This window comes from Ischnura elegans, chromosome 9 (assembly GCF_921293095.1).
Source record: "Ischnura elegans chromosome 9, ioIscEleg1.1, whole genome shotgun sequence".
NCBI lineage: Eukaryota > Metazoa > Arthropoda > Insecta > Odonata > Coenagrionidae > Ischnura > Ischnura elegans.
Genome location: NC_060254.1, coordinates 94,997,374 through 95,020,341, shown reverse-complemented (window position 1 = coordinate 95,020,341; position 22,968 = coordinate 94,997,374). Strand labels below are relative to the sequence as shown.

At 38.7% G+C, this 22,968-nt stretch overlaps 1 protein-coding gene across 1 annotated transcript in view; it reads right to left on the bottom strand.

Moving 5' to 3' along the window:
- LOC124164999 overlaps nt 1–22,731 on the bottom strand; it is a 265,496-nt gene extending 242,765 nt beyond the window's left edge. Inside the window, exon 1 of the mRNA XM_046542238.1 lies at nt 22,009–22,731. The gene's annotated coding sequence lies outside the window, so the exon portion shown is untranslated. The remainder of the gene's footprint in view (nt 1–22,008) is intronic.
- Between the last annotated feature and the right edge of the window lie 237 nt (nt 22,732–22,968).

Genomic DNA, 22,968 nt, shown 5'->3' with positions numbered 1-22,968 from the left:
TAGTAGTGGTAGTATATCCTGTGATTGATAGAACAAAACGACCTCATCCAGCAAATGAAGAAACTAAGTAGTATGCACCAATGGACTACCAAGTCACAGTAATGGAAGTACTAACCCCAGTATGGATTGAATGTTGAGGAAACACGATAAAAATAATGACAGTGCCAGAAAGCACAGTGAAAGGAACTGCTCTACAACCTGAAGTATGTGAATTTTACCAATGAGCCAGCAAACGAAGGAACATATTATACACCAATACACTACCATGTCGTACTTTAATGGAACTATTAGCCCCCATTCGAAATAAATATTGAGGAAAAAGGATAAAATTAACGACAGTGCAAGAAAGCACAGAGAAAGGAACTGCTCCAAAACCTGGAATATGCGAGTTTCACACACCCTTGCCTTATCCATTAAACGAAGAAACATTGTATGCACCAATACACAAGAAAGTTGTATACTAATAGAATCATTAATCCACACACAGATTGAATACTACGGAAAGACGAAAAAATAACAAAAATGCGATGAATCATACGGAAAGGAAATGCCCCCCTACCTGGATTATGTGAGTTTCATACGCATATGGCTTTGTCTGGGTTAATCTCTAGCCTCACCAACCCAAACCAAACATCGGGTTGAAGCACTGAATGAATGATACAACAATATAATAGATGCACGTGCACAATAATCTGAGGTTATTTCATGTATTCTTTTTATTCGACGAACCGACGCTATTCTAAATCTACAAACTACCTCGTGAGTCGCATAAAAGGCGTGTGGCAGAGGGTGTTAGGACACCAGCCGTTCGCACACAAAGTGGAAGTGCGAAATTACGATTGGCATTTATTAAAGTCCTTTATGGTTCGGGGGAAAAACGAATTCCCATATCTATCCGTCCGGCTAAATACCTAACTTAATTTATCGCTTCTATCGGACCTGGGCATATAGTGGGGCTCTAATATTAGGTATATTCCCCGTATCGCTCTTAAATATTCTCAAATATTCAAGCAATCCACGGATAGCACAACGCATACCAGCAGCGTTTCCCTAAAAACTTCAACTAAACCGCTAGAAAATAAAAGAAATTGTGACAGAGAAACACTTATGCACCTAATTGCGATGGATTTTTTCAAAATGACCGATTTTACGGCCCTGTGTAATTGAAATAGAGGGATATCTCGGTTTTAGAAATAGAATAAGGAGGGCTTCACGTAGAAGAAAATAAATTTATGGCGATCAGCAGCAGGTCACAAACTATGGTCACGCACATAAGAAGTGTTCTCTGAAAAATTCAATTAAACCGCTCAAAAAATAAAAATATGTGGCTTGTAGCTATTAATAATGTGACAACGGAGGGTGTTGCAGGTCAACGAAGAACTAATAATAGGCTTATGATCTGATATGTCTTTGGCAACCATCTTCCCTGGAGTTTAAACCTGCAAATGCAGCAGCTGTTGAGGATTCCATCACCTTTTGATTTCACACAGGATTTTATTGCATCATCAAATGTGGAATGAATATTCAAACTATATCAAGAACCTCATCCGAATGTTCCCTTATTTACAAACATTCTCATTTAATGAGCAATCGCTACAAAAATTTTCGCGGTAATATCGCTAACCTATTTTTCATATGTTTCTCTCCTTGGGAAAAGACAAACGTGCTGAGAAAGGAATTCATTTAAATGATAAAACGACGGATGAATTTCAGACTGATACTTGCTTATACGACATGAGTAAAAATTAATTAAGAACCATTATCTTGACACTGAAAAACACATGAGAAATGAAGATTTTCAGTTTCACGAGGCATTTCTGACTGAAGCAATGGCGAGGATTTCCAGCTGAGAAAATCTCACCGAGATCGTAACGACTCAGAGGAAACTGGGAAGCTTCCTCAGTTTCAAAACAAAGGTTTGGTCCCTGTGGTCTTTATTCCATCGCCGCAAACCAATACAATACAACTCGGGTCGGGTGTAAAACGAAAAAATGTAATACGCTACGGTTGTTGGGGAACTTCATCTTACAATAGAGTGGTTTCCTATTTTTAATTTCCTAAATCGAAAGATTTAGGAAATTAAAACAAGTAGGAAATCTAATCAAAGGATACTCCTGGAATACATATTTCACGCTTTTAGATTTTAAAATGACGATATCTATTTTTCGCGATCAAATGAAAAGTGAAAATTTTCAAGCGCGCGAAAACGCGACGGCTAAGTACGAATGCTAGGAAAAGCCCGTGTGACGTCATTCTGGTTCCGGCTGCACCGTGTGAGGCCACCTTGGTGCGAGGCTATGAGCTCCAATATGATGCAGGCTGCTAGCAGGTAGCAGAGTACCCTGCTAGCAGGTAGTTCTTGGCTTAAATAAGGATTATTAATACCTTATCAAACGAAGGAAATTTTCCGACCATAGGCAATTTTAATAGGTGATTATTAAGAGATGTTTCCCTGAGCTCTGTGCCTCATGCATACATTGGAAACCTTAGAAGGTGTAAAACTCCTGAATACTCGTATAGTATCTGGGTCCCTATGACGTCTCGTGGACTGGCATCGCATGGCCGCCAATCTGGCCTTTTTCAAACGACGTTAAATTGACCATTAACATTCGTCTAAACTGGGGTTTCTAAAACCAAATAATTTGTATATTATGAATACACTAATGCTAATGCTGGGTAATGAATCGCAATCAATGCCTTTCGTTTTCTTTGATGAAGGAAACTACCCTATTGCCATTCAAGGCCGTAGAGCTCCAATACTTATGTTCAGCAAACATCCGTTCCCGGTCTAGGAGAAATTTTCTCTCATGTCAATACACCGTAATTGATTGTTAGAATCTCCTGATGTAAAGACCTTAAATGTGCTCCTTTCGGGGAGATGAAATAAAAATGAATGACTACGTGTGCCCAATATTGATGCAAAATTCTCGCGAACAATACGGCAAATTTTGGCGGTATCTTTAGAGTATAGTCGCATAAGAATGTGGAACGGGCCAGGACCGGAGGCGACGGCAAGTATACCGCACATCCGTCATTAATCCCTTTGAGTGAACCCCTCTCAAACGTTTGAAAGCCACCATGTGGCGCCAACGTCGCGATTAAAGAAAGGCACCCAACACCCGGAGTCACTTTCTCGACAGAGAGCTCTCAGCCGAGAATTCTCGACATTATCCCACACTTCCTCCCCTCTCAACACAAAAAGTACCGCTCGGATACATCTCCGGTACCGCACTATCTCCGAACACACTCCAAAAGAGGCGAAACCTTTTTTTCGCAAAGCGGTGTTCCCGACCTCCCTGATAGCTAGTTGAAGAGAGGGACCTGGAAAGGTTTTTTTTTGAGGGAGTGGAGAAAATATATTCACGCCAATTTTTGCGACCCAAAGCTGGCGCCTCTCGTCAACCAAAAAGCTTAACCCCAGTCATTTCCCGTCATTCCCGTCCGCTGTAACCTCATTTCTCCATATTTTCAAAGCGATTGCTTGCCCTTCACCTCCTAAGGGTCACTATGGCTTGTACGATGGCACAATTCGTCGAAAGCGTCAGAGATATTTTTGGACATCGACTGCGGAAACAAATTCGTACTATGATTAAAAACTTTTTCGCTACGTCGCCGCGTCAATTCTTGGGTGACCCCAACGTTTCCCGACCGATGTTGGTCGCTTTTTCAAGTGATTAGTATATACTCGCCTCTCTTCCTCCAATATCCATTCTCTTGCCTCCGTGACGGATTCTTTCAATCGCGATAATACCTTGAGAAAGCGACCAGCATCGGTCGGGAAACGTTGGGGCCACCCAAGAATTGACGCGGCGAGATAGCCCAAAAGTTTTTAATCATAATGACGAGCACCCGCGAAAGTTTTAACGAAGAATTAAAATGCGAGCTAATTTTCTGTAGGCAATTTCATCTTTGATCTTCGATTGTTGCCGATCGCTGATACTTTTATATCGATGGATTCGATTGCAGACTTCGCGAAGTATTGTTGACCAATGAATCGGAAGTAATAAATAACAAGACCTATATTCAAAGAAAATCAAGTATTAAATAAGAGGTCTAGGGAGAGAAGAAAAAATTACTAACTTTATTTTAAAATTACTTACAATTATATACTTTTTCATCGAAACGTCGGCAGAAATGGAGTGCCTAACCCGGTGGAAAGCCCGAGAGACATTCACAGAGAATTTCTTAACACCAGTCATTTCCCATGATTCCTGTCTGCTATAACCTCATTTAACTGTATTTTCAAAGCTATTGTTTGCCCTTCACCTTCAAAGGGTCACTTTGGCTTGTTCGATGATACGTTTAGGTCGAAAGCATCAGAGATATTTTTGGATATCGAAGAACCTATGGGAACTGTCAAAACGAATAGGTACTAAATTTCTGTAGACAACTTCATTCTTAGCCATCGATTGCAGTCAATCGTTTATAACCTTATATAGATGGATTCGATTGCAGCCGTCGCGAATTATTGCTGACCAATAAAGGGGCAGATAATAAATAATGCCAAGACCTGCACTCCAAAAAACTCATTTACTATTAAATAGGATGTCCAGAAAAGGAGAAAGACACACACTTTATAAATAACAACGAATTTTCTGACATTATACGCTCGGATATCTCCTTTACAGGATTATCGATGGTATTAATGCTTAATTTCCGGCCAATGAAAATAAAAGCACTGTCGAAAACCAATTTTTCCGAATTCCATTTTTCGATGCCTATCATCTGAGATATAAGATGATCAAATCGTCAGATCAGATGGTAATCTGAGGCCAGATGGTAACAATGAACAACAAGCATTTGCGACTGTTAACAATCGACGATCTTTGAAAGCCAAATTTCCTCGAAATATCCATCATTGGCGGCCCGGAGAAGAAAAATAAATTTTCTACACTATTTGATATTTCGATTCCATCACTTTAAAGCATTAATATTTCCTGACGACAGTAGATGGCAAAAACAGCCCAAGGAGCAAGCAGGAGGGTCACTGACCGCCCTTCACACTCCACTACTCCCACTGGCCGCACATATTTCGCGTCTTCCGAAATCCTCAAGCCACATCCACTAACCATCTTGGAGCAACATCTCCGTGCTCGGCCAGTTAGCACATTTCTTACCACCATTTTCCACCGAATTCTCCCCCTCCAACTCACTCCAGTTCTACGTAAACAAAGAAAGGGTGCTCTTGAGTACTTTATGACATTCAAGACACGTAACTTGATTACAATTCATTTGTAAGCATGAAGACTCAATGAGCTTGAAGAGAGTCAGGAATTTGACAGATCTTTTACATGATGCAGATAATCCATCGGGTCCATTTAGAGTATCTTCGGAATTTTCGATGCTGTTTGAAAACGATGAAAAAATCATTCTTATTTTTATGAAATGATACAGTTAAAACATTCACCAGGAAATAAAATGGATATACATTGGGACTTTTAATAACTACATTGAGGATCGAATAGGTAAAGTGTTCTTGAAGGGAGTCATGAATTTGGCACATGATTACATGATGCAGTGACTCTATCTAGCCTATTTCGAGTACCATCGGATTTTTCACGACTATTTTCAAAACTATTACAAATATTTTTCATTAAATGATACAGTTAATTTTTCATTAGCACATTAAATGGATTCACATAAGAACTTCTAAGAACTAAACTGAGGATTGAATGGGTAAGATGCCTTTCTAGCCTATGGACTCAGGTTCATATCTCGGCGGAGGTGGAGATATTTTAAAGGTTACCCGATCCCCGACAGTGAGGTGGATACTGGTAAGTACACCATTTCGTTCACAGGATTGTGCGGTAATGTAATGAGCGATCCCTTCATTGCCTCTTGTAAAATGCAAGCCAATCTTACAACATATAACACCGTGATGCAGGCTGATGTATGCACCAGGTTCCTCTCTACTTTTCCTTACCTATCCTTTCCCAACGGCGTAATTGACCGAAGATGTTGCCATCACGAAGTACCATTCCATAGCTAATTGAGGGGATGCATATACGTGCAATATCTTATTACAACTGAAACCCTCAAATGAAGAAACGATGAAAAACATAATTTCATTTGGTTCAGCAATTAATTTCCACAAATAACGATGCATCGTTGCATTCCATGCAAATGCATAGTCGTAATTCATTTGAGACTCGACTTTGGTAATTTAAAAACGTCAAAGACATCACGTTAAATCGGATATTTATTATAAAATTGAATTAATATACCGAACGAGGATGTCCCGAAATAAAAATTTATAGTCTACGATAGAAGATCACAAAATTATCACCATTTAGCAAACCTGCCCTTATATCAGTCATTGTATTAATGAATTCATCCCTTTCCTGAAAAATGAAACCAGACAGCTCTTTATGTTACAACGTAATTTAAAATTTACATGAACATGAAGGTATTCAAGCCGTTTGTCCAGTATAAAGGTTATTGACTGAGTAATCTCCTATATTTAGAGTATCTTATTTTTTGCATATGTGTTCATTAAACCATAAACGGGAAAAAAATAATGTTGAGCTTCTTGGAGGAAAAAAGTGACTGAAACGGTCGGAGAGCTTTTCAATTATATGACCACGTTTTTCATTACCTGTATCTAAAAGAAAACTATTCATATCACCTTAGTATCAAGGTAGGATGAATTAAGCGGGCCGAAAGAGGGTACCATCGGAGTGAATTAAAATAGCTCCCGCTGAAAACGATGATAATTATGTAGGAAAATAAAACCCGTGCATGAAGACTCAAGCGGTGAATATCAGGGTGACTCGAGTAGACACACATATTCGTCAAAGGAGACGACTCAACCACGCAGTGTTGTCATATCTCATGCCACCATTCTTTGTGGTTAAATCCTAGCTATTTCTCATTGTGGCAACCCCAGCGTACAAGCGGGGGATTGAAAGTGTACAGGGGAGTAAAGTTGGAGGTGTACGTAGACGCACTCGTGTGAGCCAATGAGATTGTACACCGCATTGAGATGGGGAGAAGTCATATGATAAGTACAGACGTGGATAGGAACGGGCGTGTTGACCCGTTTCCATAGCGACACACCTCACTGCCATCTCGCAGGGAGTGACGAAAGACATACTAGGAGATAGTATTTCTTATTATTTCTCTCTATCCTTGAATTGGACGATCTCCCATATAACCATCACCAATAAATGCCACAGCAATAATTCAAACCATCACTGAATATTGGACAAATTAGATAGAATAACTCGGAACACATAATTAAATATCTCAAGGTCGAAATATTCTTGGTTTAACCGCTAAATGAGTCTGAACGGGTAATTGAACCAAAACTACAGTGATGACGTCATCAACTCATGAAAATTGGGCGATAAAAATTCGTATGTTTTCATATAAAATCGATAATACTACTTAATTATATAATTGTATTGCCCACAGATTGTCACATCAGATTTGAACATATTATTAAAGATCAGTTTATAGCTCAAAAATAATTTTTATGCTTAAGTATGGTAATAAAACTGAAATCCTAAACTAATATTATATATTAAAGAGATTACAAAAATTTTCATAGTGAGTGAAATTCATACTGATGAAATTCATATTTGATGCAAATCTGAATGGCTTGCTAATCATGCTACACCACTCCGCGAAAGTCTCAATCAGTGGCACAGCGAGGGGGGGCTTTGGGGGGATAAAATCCCCCCCCCCAGAGTTCAGAGAAATTTTTAAATTTAATCCATTTCACTTAATGAATTAGTATTACTTATAGAAAAGTGTTAGGATTAATCAAATATCCCCCAGAAAGCCGTAAAACTCGCCATTTTGAACCATTAATCTTAAAATTTTTCTGAACGAGGGCTCCCGCAACTCCCACTTACCTTGGCGGGTACCCCTACACCCCAAAGTATTAGTTGCTCCTAAAACCCCCCCTAGCCTTAATTTTTTGCTGCGCCCCTGGTACCCATCAACCTCTACTTAGTACCCTGATTTCCAAAAATTTTCCTTCCTGGCTTTGAACCCCTCACCCCCTGAAGCTACCCCCCCCCCCCCCCATACGAAATTCCTGGGTACCCCACTGACCAACTATTCCCCCAAGTGAAGAGAAAACATTATACAGACTGTCCCAAGGGTCGTGTGTCATTTTTGACCTGTAATTTTAGAAACTTTGCATCGAGCAATATTCATGAAAATTGGCATACTTATGGGGAAAGGTCCTAAGTTCAGCATTCTTTCGGGCTGCATCCGCGTCCGTTGTCGAAGAACCACAACAGTTTCGCCAGCTCTCCTGCCAGCGTCCTCAGGTGAAGGATGAAGTGAAGCTTTTAGTCCTCTCTTATATAGGCAATTTTTTGGCGCCAATTCGGTGGATTTCTTTCACCGAATTGGCGCCAAAAAATTGCCTATATAAGAGAGGACTAAAAGCTTCACTTCATCCTTCACCTGAGGACGCTGGCAGGAGAGCTGGCGAAACTGTTGTGGTTCTTCGACAACGGACGCGGATGCAGCCCGAAAGAATGCTGAACTCAAGTAATCACCGCGGAAACCTGCGTACGAAAGGTCCTAAGTTTTGTGGAGTGTAACAGTAAAGTTTTACAACTTTGACCTCACAATGTGGGTCCAAACCAAAAATTTGAATTTGCCTCATGGGATTTCAATGTTAAAAAAATCGAGATAGAAAAAAGTCTGAATTTCATTGACCAAGATGTCAATTCTTAGGTTTTCGGACACAAGCAACCCGAAAATAACACTTTCATTCACGAAAATTGAACCGTTGAGCCTGTAAGGACACCGTCAAGTTCATAAGAGTGACAAAAAGAATGCATACAGGGAGAAGAGAATGAGATACTTGATCTCATGCGGACTTTATTTTGATTCTCTCGCGTTCGCACGCAGGAGAGCCAAGATTCATCTTCGCCGGCGGTAATGGTAAAGGGAGGAGATTTGACGGTGGAAGGCGGTTTTGAGGTTGGTGATCGGAGAGTTTTTTTATGCGCAAACCTCGCATCACATCATCACCGCCGCGGCGGAAACGGCTTCTACCGTCGGCAGAGGGAGAGGATGCGTGGTCGCCTCCGGCCAAATGATGATCACCCACCCTCGAAGCGACGTACATACCCGCCTTAAAATGCGAGCGACGACGTGACGCCTATGACACCAGAATAAATACATACTAGAGCACTCAAGGAGGCTGCACAGAGACCAAAAGCCGAGGGCAAAGTTATAACTTCAACATTTGTCTGATTGTGAGAAATATACACGGCAGAGAATATGCATTGAATAGAGCAAGGATTTAATTCTTATACCATGATTTTTTTTCCATTATCGTTGCTATAAAGGTTTACCATGGATATTAGCCATTGTCCATATAATTTAAATATCCAACCATCCACGATTTTCGCTTACGTAAGCATGATAATGATTGACGAGCTAAAACTACTATCGATCTATTCAATAATAATTATCCATGGGGAACTGAAAATTACTCAACAGTGCGTAACAGTGAGGTAACAAGTGGGCAACCGTGGTGTGCAACAGTGGGTAACTAAGAATATGCTTTGGGGGAGGGGAAATTGGATGGCTTGGCGTGGCGACCCGTCCCCCAGGCAACGTGGGGTCCGGGAAAATATTTGAAAAAAAAATTATGCCCGTCATATACACTTTACATCATTTTTGAACTGAAAATTTAACTGATGCAGATGCTGTTATTAAATTTCAAAACTAGACAATAGTTTTAAATAACTTTTTCACTTCCCCGAGGTTTTAGAGAGGGGATCCATCCCCTCATCCCCCCAATACTTACGCGACTGGTGAGCAGCAAGTGAAATCTGCGAGTTATTGGCGCAATAAAGTAATAATATTAAACGTGACGGCTATAATCCTAATTCACGCTCAATTATTTCAGAGGTAGCCTTTAATTTTACCCTTCCTATAACCTAAAATGTTTAGCATTATACTTTTACGATTATTATACTTCTTAGGAATAGAAGTAATAATTACTTTGCTATTTCACATGGTAATTTATTGAAACCGACCATGGTTCGTTACAGCGTAACGTAGTCAACTTGACATTGTCACCTTGATAATGTTACGATGTAACGAAACCATGGTCAATCTCAATAAATTACCATGTGGAAATAGCAAAGTTATTATTCCTTCTATCCATACGATTAAGGATTTCCACCAAGTTACGCCCGCTACTATTAATTAAAATATACTTTCTCCTCAAATAATAACCTTACTGTGATGCCACACAAATATTTAGTCATGATTTCCAACAGCCATATATAAAAACAATGGATTTTATTAATTTTGCAGGTGCAGCGACCAAACATCGTCGTAGTTACTACGTGAAAAAATAGTCTCGTAAGGCCGAGAGAAATTCAATAGCAGACTAGCGCGACTAGACGGCATTTCTCTCACAACGTGCGGTGAAGTCTTCTAGTCGCTCCTACTGTGAGGCTTCTTCGCCAGCTAATGCTTCGTGGTGATAGCGAGAACTCAACGAAAAAAAAACCTGCAACTATGACGATTTCTCTTCTTCCGTGAATACCGTCATATACCAGTCACACTGCAAAACTGGCAACGGCTTAATATTGAGCTAGGATATACATAACAATAAAACCATGAATAGTATTAATCCTGTTCGTATTGTAATAAAAATTCAAGGTGAACTAGACAAAACATAGCACATTTCATTATTGCGAATTAAAAAATTATTCAAGAATAAAAAACGGATATATCACGTGGAGTATATTTAATAGGAGCTGTTTTTTAAAAATGCCGTCATCGGAAGCCATAAATAATTTAAAACTCGTAGACAATTGAAAAAGAACTAAATATACTAATTATTATATAGACGTTTTTAGAGTGAATCCATAGCATTGCACGAAGATAAAAATGACCAGGTCTAAAGATGATGATAAAATTTAACACCGAAAAAGGCCAACATAATATAAATAGAGTTTTAGAATCAACTTCGGCAGTCACCTTTTTGGATTTGAAACTATATTTTAAAACAAGAAAATCTTACCTAAATACCTCATGGAAATGCCTGGTTTTATAATATCTTTAACGGAAAATCGGACAATAAACGATGAATCCGTTCATGGTATCCAATTTGTCAAGATCTGTACGTTTATCCGGGTTCTTTCTTATAGCTAACTTTAACTAATGCTGAGAATATTGAATATCAATCGTAGTGACAGTAGCAAAAATATATCTTCACAATCATGAGCGGTAAGGGAACCGATAAGGAAACTGAAATACACACCCAGGGCTTCAATTAAGGTTCTTATAAAAATTTAACAGCTAGTCAATTTTGATTTAAAAAAAAATCACTTGTTCGCTAGGTGAAGCCTACGCATTCCGGACATAATGTTATTATTGTAGTTAATGACAGAAGACCACAATGAACCTCTATTTTCCTTACTCTCTTGTCTTCGCCCATTTCCCCGAAGCTTAACCAATATCATTATCGTTATGTCATTATTATAAAATATATTAAATATTCTCGCAATCCGACACAAAACAACATTAGTTCAAATATCTCAAAAGCATGTTTACTTTCAAGCGACCACAATTACCTTTTTCCTACATGACCAAATGCGCATATAGTGATTATATTTTAGTTCTCTATATCCTCTCTGTACCCAATTGCTCTGTGCCCGGACTGTATGTTCAGTTCTAAACCCCCATAATGTCTATTAGTCATCATTTTCGCACAATTTGTGCATTGCCGGTGACTCCGTAAAAGGTATCACCGTGGAAAATCCCGGAATATTTCAATTTAATTTACCAGTCACATTTCGTCCCTACAGAGATTAGCGAATCGCATTCTAACACCGCATAAAATCGCATTCAAAGGAAAATAACTCAATATGAGGAGTTGCTTGACACAGCCTTTCATAACCCTTCCGAAGCCTGTCCATCATTTCACCTAACAAAAACATTCCGGCATCGAAGTCTCCAACAGCAAACCATCTTCACTATTCATCCTCGGCTATAACCCCTCTATCCTCTGGTTCTATGGCATCCGGCGTGCTATAAGTATGCTTCCCGTTAGCTATCCTCATCACCTTCGCTCCCGACTTTCATAGTCATCCACGCGCCAAACCTTCCAAGGGCGGGTTCGTAATCCGCTAGTCATTCCATTTCATTTCCATAATTTCTCCGCACCCACAAACTATTTCCATTCTCCTTACATCATCTTTCCCACAGAACTTCTTAGCACATGTAAAGCGTCTCGCAGCCTCCCAGAGCATTTCCAATTTTTATTCAAAACATTATTTTTCGACCTAAGAAATATTAATTAAAATCGAAAAATAATTAAGAAATATACAGTAATGATTAAATAATAAAAAATTAATAGTTACAGTATAAACCATAACTTTAAAATATATCCCTCTATTTTCTTCGTAATTCCTTGCTGTATTTTCTTACTTTACACAAATATTTAGCATGCGTCCGATACAAAGTCTCACTTCGTTTTTATGAAAAACGCTAAATTAAAAATTCGATTTGACTTCTAAGAATCAATGAGTTAATTTGATTCATACATTCAAATAAATATAAATAAACAATAAATCAATTTAATTATTAAGTTCCCGGAAACTATTGGCTATATGGAGCCATTTCACCGCGTACAAGCTTCAAGTTTTGATTTAATCCCTAAAACTAAATTAAATTTTCCTTAATTATTCCTAGGCGCGTGTATAACTCACATAGCAAAATATGTTAAACGAAGCAATATTTGGAGTTTTGTAAGAACAAAGTGAACATTCTAGCTTATTTAATTTATTTGAACGTCTTTTGATTCACAATGCAATAGTCTAACAAGCCTCAAAAGCTATGAAAGAATTATTCAGTACATTACATGCAATAATATCCTTTAACAAGATTATCCCACGTGCATCATGAGAGAAAAAACGTTACAGGAATACGAAATTTCTTTGAAAATTTGAGGGCAAATTTCCTTCAATGTAAATAATGATTTCCGCGTCATTATGAATCTTAAATCTCAGACAAATAAGCTGCGGCTGTATGTGTATTAGTTTCCCAATCGTTTTCATAAAAAATGAAAATTTTCTATATTTCAAAAAGGATCAACCTTGTGTCATCAATTAATGCTAATTTATAAAATGTACCGTTATTACTTCTTAACTTCTTCCGGTATCATCAGCTCCAATATCGTTTTTTTTACAGTTTTTACTTATCGATGACAAAAATGACCTGTTTCTATTTAGTTTTCCACTCCGAATGACATTTTTCAACCTAAATTGGCTCCTCGTGTGATCCGATACGTTATACAATCGGCTGCGCTGAGATTGGGTCAAAATGAAAATGTCCCCAAACAGCTTCTCTAACTGTCCTCCAATCACTTCTTTAACCTCCATCCAAAAAGGCATACAGGAGGTGACATCTTTTCCGCGTCTTTCTCCTTTCTAAAACTATTTAGTAGCCACTCTAAAGCTATCTTGATTTTATAAGACACACTTAAATTCCACAACGCTATACCTATATTTAAATGAAAACATTATAAAAATATTTCATCCTCACAGGCATAGACAAACTCAAGTCATCATATTCATCTCAGTCACTATTCCTCATAAATGTAACCTTCAAAAATAGCAATGAACCATGGATCTAGATGTATTATATCCAAGAATGAATGGTTGATTTAATAACCACATAATTACATCAGCTACAACCGGATATAAGTGGAGAACATTTAATATAAAATATGAGCACGAAACTATTACTATGGTGAAATGAATCACAAGCTACTCCTTTGAGATATAAAGTATCAATAAAATTCTATCTACACCCTAGTCAGTTACGTTTGTGTTAAATTGAGTAGATTTCAAAACAGAATACCTATGCCAATACATCGTTTGGCTAAACTAGGACTCAATACCTCGGGTTCCATAAAACAATTCAAAATTAGCTGTAAAAATAATTTTTTTCTTCCACAGGTCAGTTTTCTTGACGCTCCGAACTGAACTCATGAGTTTCTTCTCTATAATGTAGAACCGCTTCCATGCACAAACACTAGAAAGTACTACCTCAAGTACATGATGGAATCTGCGAACAATATGATATTTTCCGGGAAACAAAAGGTTCTCTGACATCGTAAGGAACGGTTTCCATATATTCTATACGAGAAATCAATCACTAGAAAATGTTTTGCCCCATGGAAAAAATGCATTAAAACTTGCACTATCTGCATTACTTACTGTCTAACAGTCTCTATCGAGTACAAAGTGAATGAGTATTCGTTCTCACTATTTCCAATCAATGATATACATAGAGAATCAGGCGACCGAAGTGATTCATCTACAACTACATACTACTCCACAAGCCGCCTAAAAAGGTGAGTGACAGAGGGTTTTAGGACACCAGCCGTTTACATATAAAAAGGATATAAAAAATACGACTAACATTTATTTAAGTCCTATAAGGCTCGGAAGAAAAACGAATTCCCAAATCTATCCGTTCCACAAAATATCTCCGATTGAATGTACCAATCGAATCTCGATCTCATATTATTTACGTTTAGCGCACTATGCGGGTTACCGCAGTACCGGTAAAATATGTTTACCACCACCAGCCAGTAAACAATATAATAAATATTTTGCGCATCTACGCGTTACCGCTGTACCGATAAACCATGTTAACCACAACCAGCCAATTAACAATATAATTATAATTTTGCGCATATATTTATGTTGTATAGGAAGTGTGTTGTTTGTAATAGCAGAAAGTTAAATACTAAATGATAACATAGGATTAAATCACATTAATACATAGAATAAGTAAATTTTTGTTATTAATCCATTTTTGTCATTTTAATAATTTAAAAATTTATTTGTATTGCATTAAACAATTTTCTTAGTACATTTTTTCATTTTTCTGCTTTCTTGCCACTTTCCATTTTTTTTTAATTTTGAAATTTTCGGGCATATTAATAAATATACATTCCCAAGTAAATTGATTCATAGAGATCGAATCTCTGCATAGTATACGTCTTTGCCGATATCTGCGACTAGCTGAGAGTCCCGATTCCCGCTATAGACGCAAGCACGCGATTCCTCCCCCACAAAGGTCTCCTTTTCTTTCTCATCCCCTCATTATCTTTTACTATGGCGCCTGCGCGCACCGGTTCCGTGGGAATCCGTGGCGACAAACGAGTCTGCGAATCCTTTCAGACGCTCGCCGTGGTCAGGGATAGGTGGTAGGGGGAGCAGAGGTGGAAGGGGTCGGAGAGACATTGGAAGGGGGTTCGAGACCTATGGGGTGAAAAGCGCGCGGGTTGCACCACGGAGAGAGTTGATGAAACAGGACTGTTTGCCAATGCGCAAATGATAACATTTAAAATGTTTATCTACACCCCCGTGTGACTAAAGTGATGGAAAAATGCCAGTCAAAATATATATTTCGAACAATTGACTTTTTGATCGAAATAAAAAGCTCCACTTTTCAATGAAAATTGAAACTTGAACCGAAAGATCGATTAATCGAAAAATAGACGATTCTATTTTGAATAAATGCACTTCATACAAAAACTTGTTAATTATGCATTCGAAAAAGAATCAAAATACACATTTGAGATGTAGAAAAAATGCCAACAGGCCAAAAGAATCAATTAAATATTTTTGAAAACACTTAAATGGAAAGAGGGAGAAAAAAGTTATTATTATTGTAGTATTCTAACGATAAAGGTATGTTTCCATGGGGTACTCAATAAGCATGCTGAGAACCTCCCCTTCCTTCAAACACTTCCCTCTTCAATTCACTATGAGGCCTACTACATTTCATTCTATCTAAAAATCCTATTTTCTTCCTTCCTCTCCCTCCTTAACCAAACATCCAACCCCCTAACACCGTTTTCAACATTCCCTCCGCGCTACGTACTCGCTCCATCCACACCTTCTATCTGTTCCGCATTTCATCTAAAAGCTGCCTCTCCTCACCCACCATCTCCAGCACTTTTTTCCCTTCTCTCCGTCCACTTCATCTAGTAAATATTACATCTTAACCTACACCACCGTGTGACGGAACTACTTTAAAATATGTGTGAAAATTTCAATTCGGGATTCGAACCAGGATCCCTCGATATGTACATGTTCCTTTTACGGTCGAGTGCACAAGCCAGTCAAGATACCGAGGTATCTTTACCCTCTGTGGAAATTTGTGAGGTGGAATGGGGTGGACTGCTATTCGTATAATATGTTCAGCAGTCCAGACCATCTTTTCAGGGATAGTCCACAAATTTCCATAGGGGAAATGACACATCATTATCTTAATTGGCTAGTGCACTCGACCGGAAAAGAAATATTTCGATATCGGGGGTTCGAATCCCGGCCAAGGTGAATGGTTTTTTCTTTGTAGAATTTTCGCACGATTTTTGCATTATTTGCCGGGTAAAAATGCACAGTTTTTGCATCTACATGTTCCTCTTCCGGCCTAGTGCACTATCCTGTTAAGCTACCGAAGCGTTATTCCTTTTTGTGGAAATTAGTGAGATGGAAAGGGTGGACTGCTATTCGCATAATATGTTCAGCTGTCCAGACCATCTTGTTCAGTATAGTCCACAACTTTCCAAGCAGATAAATGACGCCTCAGTAGCATCACTGGCTAGTGCTCTCGACCGGAAAAAGAAACCCATAGATATCGGGGGATCCGGGTTCGAATCCCGGTCAAAGGGAATGATATTTTTCTCTGTGGAATTTTGGCACAACTTGTTCACTGCGGGTGACTCCGTGAATTTATCACCGTGGCTCGTCCCGGCATTCTTCACATTAGACTCGCCTATTTCCTATCTTAGTCGTACCTATTTCTTTCCTTCGTCACAATAGTAATGATGATAAATGCAGGTCAGAAATTGATTTATACCCCAACATCTAACGATAGGAAATAAATCTAGCAACTTATTATGCACAGTATGATAAGTACACAGCATTAAACCATAAAATCTTTGTGTATTTAATGCATACCACGAGATTTATCACGATTAAGGATGAACGTACCCCCGACGGTAGATTTCATGAGGAGTCAAAATTTGAATCGTTCATTTAAACATTTTCTTAATTTCTCTAATTTATTTATTAGCAAAAATTATTTTCTTTTATTAGACAATAAAATTTATAAGACGTCTAAACCCTTCCGTGACTGAGCCTATAAAAACTTACGCGAACGATTGTGCGGGGTATCTCATTTACCCCATTTATAATTCATGAATTATATGTTGTATTTTAGTCTTCCCCGTAATTAAAAACCATGACTATTTTTATGGTACAACATCTTGTTTTGTATAATTTGTAAATACATTGTGGGCTGAATTTAGGTTTTTACATTGATTTTGTGCGAAATGGCAGGAATCTATCATATTTTGCTATTGTAACTGTACACAGAGTAACATACTATGAAAAAACAAGTACAAAAGGTGCCATCATGCCGAATATTGGCATTACTGAAGTTACAATACAATAAAATTAATTTGAATCCAACTTTTATCCCCGCACCCATATAATAAACATGTTCTTTTTTCCTCCCGCCAATTACTGTGCGGGGTAACTCAGTTACCCCACGAATAAAAATTGAAGTGTTCAAAAAACAATATAAATGCAAATAAATCATTCGTGATATCAATCAAATAACAATCATACAGTGTGTAATTTCAACTATCGCATCTAAAAAGAAAGAAGTTTACGGATTTATTACATGGGCGGTAAATTGATCTTAGTCTCCACTGACAAAACTCCAAGTTCCGTCCCTGACAATAATTACTCTGCCGCAGACGGACACCGATGGTGACCGGGTTGCAAAGAGAGGATTGCCCTTTTACGAGATAAACGCCATGAGAGTCGGCGAACGAGGACGGCGGGATAAGACAACGAAGCAAAACTTCAAACGGTTCGAAACAGCCCGAGGCAACACCCACGAAAGCCGGCACAGGTAAAGCCATACAGTTACGACCGTCGCGGTCGGTTCCACCAGTCCTGCGGGGATCTTTCGAAAAGGGAAGCGGAAATGTAATTCATCAAACCAAATAGTAAATTAAAGGCAATATAAAATTTATCGACGTTCGTTCATTCAAGAAATTAAATTGAACGACTGTAATATTATTAATCGTAGCGGGCGTAACTTGGTGGAAATCCCTAATTGCAAGAATAGAAGGATCAACAACTTTGGAAATAGTAAAGTTGTTCATCCTTCTATTCCTGCGACTGTAATATTGATCTGAAGACAAAGTTAGGTTAGATAGATTAGGGATAAAAATCTATCAGTAAATACCATTAGATTTCTATGATTGGAGGAATCGTCTTAGCCTTCGTCATTCCGTTTCTACGTTCTATTCGTTCTACGTTCGTATTCTACGTTTACAATAATTACTCTAACGGAGACAGAGTCAGGTTAAATATGTATCTGTTAAATTAAAGTATGAAACTAGGGGCAAGAACGCAGCAAAGGCTTCGCAGGGGCTTCAGGCCCCCCGTTTAGTCTCAGTATATACTGTACAGAACCTTTCCCTTCAAATGATATTCATATCTGATTCAATAAAATGAATCGTTCCCTGACGCGTCCGAATCGCAAATAAAGCTCTCCCGAAGCAAATTTGTAGCTACGTCCCAGAGAAGCAGGGATGGCTAGTGAGACGAAACGAAAATGCTTCATTTCGACCCGGAGGGAAACGAATATACGAGGCATTGGTGTATTTTCGTTCCCACACGAAATTAAAATCACCAAGGAGTTTAGTTTCGACCCGGGTCGAAACTTTACTCCCGGACACGAAACTAAATTAATCGAAACCACTCAGCTCATTCTTAACTTTCCCAAGTTCCCCCAAAAGTTGAGTGGAGAGGGAAAGAGGGAATAGTTAAGACCCATTTCATGACAGAATGTAGAGAGGTTAAAGCATTGGGCTTAAAATCGAATGGACAGTTTGTATTCACCGTTTTCCTGTTAGTGGTAAAAATATGAGTGCCTCATGCATCTAATGGCGGTAGACCGAACCTCTACTTCATTCAACCTTCCTACATACTACCTACTAGGTGTGTGGGTCGAAACTAAACTGTTCGAAGGTGAAGCAAGTGGCCTCTCCGGTGCGAAACATATTCTGTTTTTCGTTTCGTCCCAGAGTTTTAGTTTAGTTTCGACCCGAAGTAGTTTTGACTCCAATTTCGTTTTCACACTGAGTTTAGTTCCCTGGATTCAAATCCATTTCGTTTTGTGATGCGCTCCGGTTGACAGCAAAGTCAGTAAGTGAGTGCAATATTATTTATTGTAACATTCGTGGTACAAAATCTTGACTCAAAAATAAGTGCATCTTCTTCGATTCGGAAGAATCAGAGAGCAATAAACGATTGTAAAATATAACACTTTCACACCTTTTTTCCTCGCATCTTCATCAAATTCACCAACTTTAATGACCAGGATATCCCCTTAAGACAGCTTAATAAGGGAAAATATCGAACCGGCATTGCATAACTTACATTCAATCGTGGGAAAATTGCTCACAGGTGAGATGTATAAAAATTAGAAGCCGTATGTGTACACGGATTTTGAAATGCATTAAATATATCACGAAGTCTTGAATTGAGGTCTCCGACAGTGCACGTCTTAGATAGATTATTTTTTAACCATAATTGGAAATTAATGAGTTACGTAAACTAGTGTTCACGGAAAGGTGATGCAAGGCATCAAATATCTCGTGAAATATAAAAATATCATTGAAAACATTCAAATAATTAATACTTTTCCCCATCATATCCACGACTGGCTCATAGGTTATTGTTTTTTGCTTAAAATTCATGAAGTTTAGCCCAAGAACTGGGTAGTTGCATCACTGACTTTTTTGATGACATCAAAAACATATATAGAGAAGACAGAAACACGCATAATTGTTTAGTTTAATTAAAGAGAGAAAGATTAAATGTAATGAGAATCAGCATAAAATATGTGCCCCCCTTTAATGAATCGCGATTTCGGAATTCAATACCCTAATCTACTATTTCCAAAAAAGACCTTAATATATAATAATTTTCCCCTGATAGTATTCATGTTATAATTTTGCAGAGCCGTATTGTTTTTAATCATCTGGTATATTGTTGCTCATTGCCTCTCTTGACCACCGCTTCAGAAAGCAGAAGACCTGCAAAATATTGTCAGCATTCAAACTACAGTTTCAGCTAAAGTTTATTCACATAATTTCAGTAAACCTCTCTTCTCGCCGGCTTAGTAACTAAGTCGTGCATCCCAAACCATCCATATCATATAATATTTAACCAAAATATATGTCTATAACTGCTTGCTAATACAAAACATTGATTCCTTACACATTATTTTTTTCAATAGTATTATATTAATATTCCCCTTATAGTATTATATTCTTATAGTATTCTAATTCCCCTTAATGTTGATTTGCCTTCATTAAAATTGCTCATTAACTGCGCATGTCCATTCCTCAAAACTTTCTTCGTTTAGAAACAGTTATGGACCGATAATACAGGAATCAACAAAGATAAAGAGAAATGAACACAGATAGGAAACGTTACTGCACCATAAGTGTGGTGAGTTTTTTTCGTAACTAGCACACGACGCTGTTAGAACTGAACTATGTTCTGCGCTTCATCTGTTATTAGCTTTTTACTGCATCATTAATTGCTCAATTGATAACTTCCTTTCAAAATCGCAGAAAAAAATGAGTGGCAACATAGATATCACCTGGGGAATCTTTCTCGTCTTAAGCATGTTACACCAGGATCGAGTAAATAAAACAATCTATCTAAAATATTAAAATTGTAGAAAGGAGTCTAGCCGGCAAAGTGTTTTAGCATAAGCTATAACATCTATATACTTAACGTAGGTGGTGTAACAATGACAACCGTTAAATTAACCTCATGACTATGAAATGAATTACGAGAGCACGCTTCAATGCCACACATGGAAAGATAATTCACACCAGGGTTAATTAGCGCAAAGAAATAATGTAAGCATTCGCTCGATCACGTATTGAGACGACTACCATAGGATATTTCAATTAATGAAATTAACTTAAGCATAGCGTGGAATAAATTATCAATAGATATTGCATAAATCGCCCCGTTTCCTGATATATTACTATGATGTCTCCATTGGGGTAGTGATCTATTGCTCGTGATCTTTGACTAGAGTTCATGTAATTATACGATGAATGTTACACTAGTCATTTCAGCTAATCTAACTAATCAGCCTGATACATGCCAAGGACATATATCCTAAATTAATATTCATAGCGAATAATATCCGCCTTTATTGTTGTATTTTGATTTTTGCATAAATTATTTTAATTAAATGGAAAACACCTTTTAAAGAAAAATTAATCGAAAATAGGAAAATGAGTCAAGAGATGTAATTGAGCAGGTGTAAACGATGTGAAGTATTCCCTTCATTACAATAAGACTTATGTACATATCCTAAAAGAAATCAAGCCTCCCCTATACATTTGCGATTGAAATTAATGATACAACCAAATACAGAACTTTTTCGTAGGAAAAATTATCATAACTCGATAGAAGTTAAAGATAGGAGTCATATTTGAAAGGTGTCATGGTCATTTCACCGTAAAAATGCAAAAGGTAGTGAACCGAAAGAGATAAGTAGAACTTGCACGTTAAAAAAACTTCACTTATTCTAGAAAATGGTATTTGTAATCCTCTGGGTGCACTGAATGCAGATTATAGGGTGGATTGTGGGTAAGAATCCCGCGCGAACAAGCGACCATCGGCGAGAATGCAGCCATTGTTTACATGGCTCTGGCATCACCACGCGAATCCGTCACACCCCTTTCGCATACGATCGGACAACGGGCTCGACGGACAAGAAACGACTTGCCATTCGACAAGCGAAGCATGCGTGTCGCACTCGCTCTATGAAAACAAGCCAAGCGACGATATAAACCTGTATCGGCGAGACACATGCCAAAACAGCGAGGGAGAAAAATAAACTCGCCGGGGAGTAAAAACCCATAAGAGAAGCAAGAAAGGGACTCACCTTTACGCATAAGCAGGAGATAGACACTGCAGGTGGATTCCGTATGTTTTGACAGGTTGGGAAAGGGATAAAAGCGAATGAACTGGAAGTCCAATCCAATTCTATAGCCTCCGGGTGGATGTAACGGAGAAGCCGGCTGCTTGCGGAGCCGAGAAAGATGCGATGAGGAACATCAGCAGGTGATACCAATACACGGGAGAAAAGCCGCGAACTGGGGGATCACAATAAACACAGTAACTGAGCACACTATTTTCGTTTCAACTGTTAACTATGGTCGAATGCTCTTGTAAAAACCCCACACACAGCTTAACTGTTAACACTTCGGTACGAAGACGACTGAGGTCTAGCACGACGGTGGTAAGAAAACTCAAAAGAACGTGGTGGTAACACTATGACAACCTTGAGTAAACACCAGAACAAAGAGAAAAGACGTACACACTGGGGACTGTGACAATCCGTCCCCCTTTTTTTCTAAAAGAAGAGGAAAGTTTACGAAAAAAACTGACACTTCGCACTGACGGATCTGATCCACGTGTCAGATCCCAAGGGAGTGTACTGCGCTATTGCTCGCGGGATGTTTGAGCACCAATCCGCGCCAAAAAGTCTTCGCGTGGATGGTGTAAAAAAAAACCAGCGTTCTTCCCTTTTTACGCGGCTGGAAGAAGCAGAAAAGAGACACCGCACACCCGCGAGTCGTCGTGATGCGACGGAGGTGGTCGACTGGCGTGGAGGTAAGCTCCGGCTCAGCGACCGGCTGACTTGTCTTCCCCCCCTCCGGAGGCTGATGGAGAGAGGGGAGGGGCGTGGAAGGGGTAGCTGAAACGGAGGGGCGGGGAGGGGAGACGAATTCCAAGCGCTCTCTCGGTGTTCTTCGGAAAAGTTCGGAAAAGCAGCGCGCCGCAGCTTCGCGACTCGTTTTGATTCCCGAAGGCTCCAAATGCGATCCGTCTGCCTGAAAAA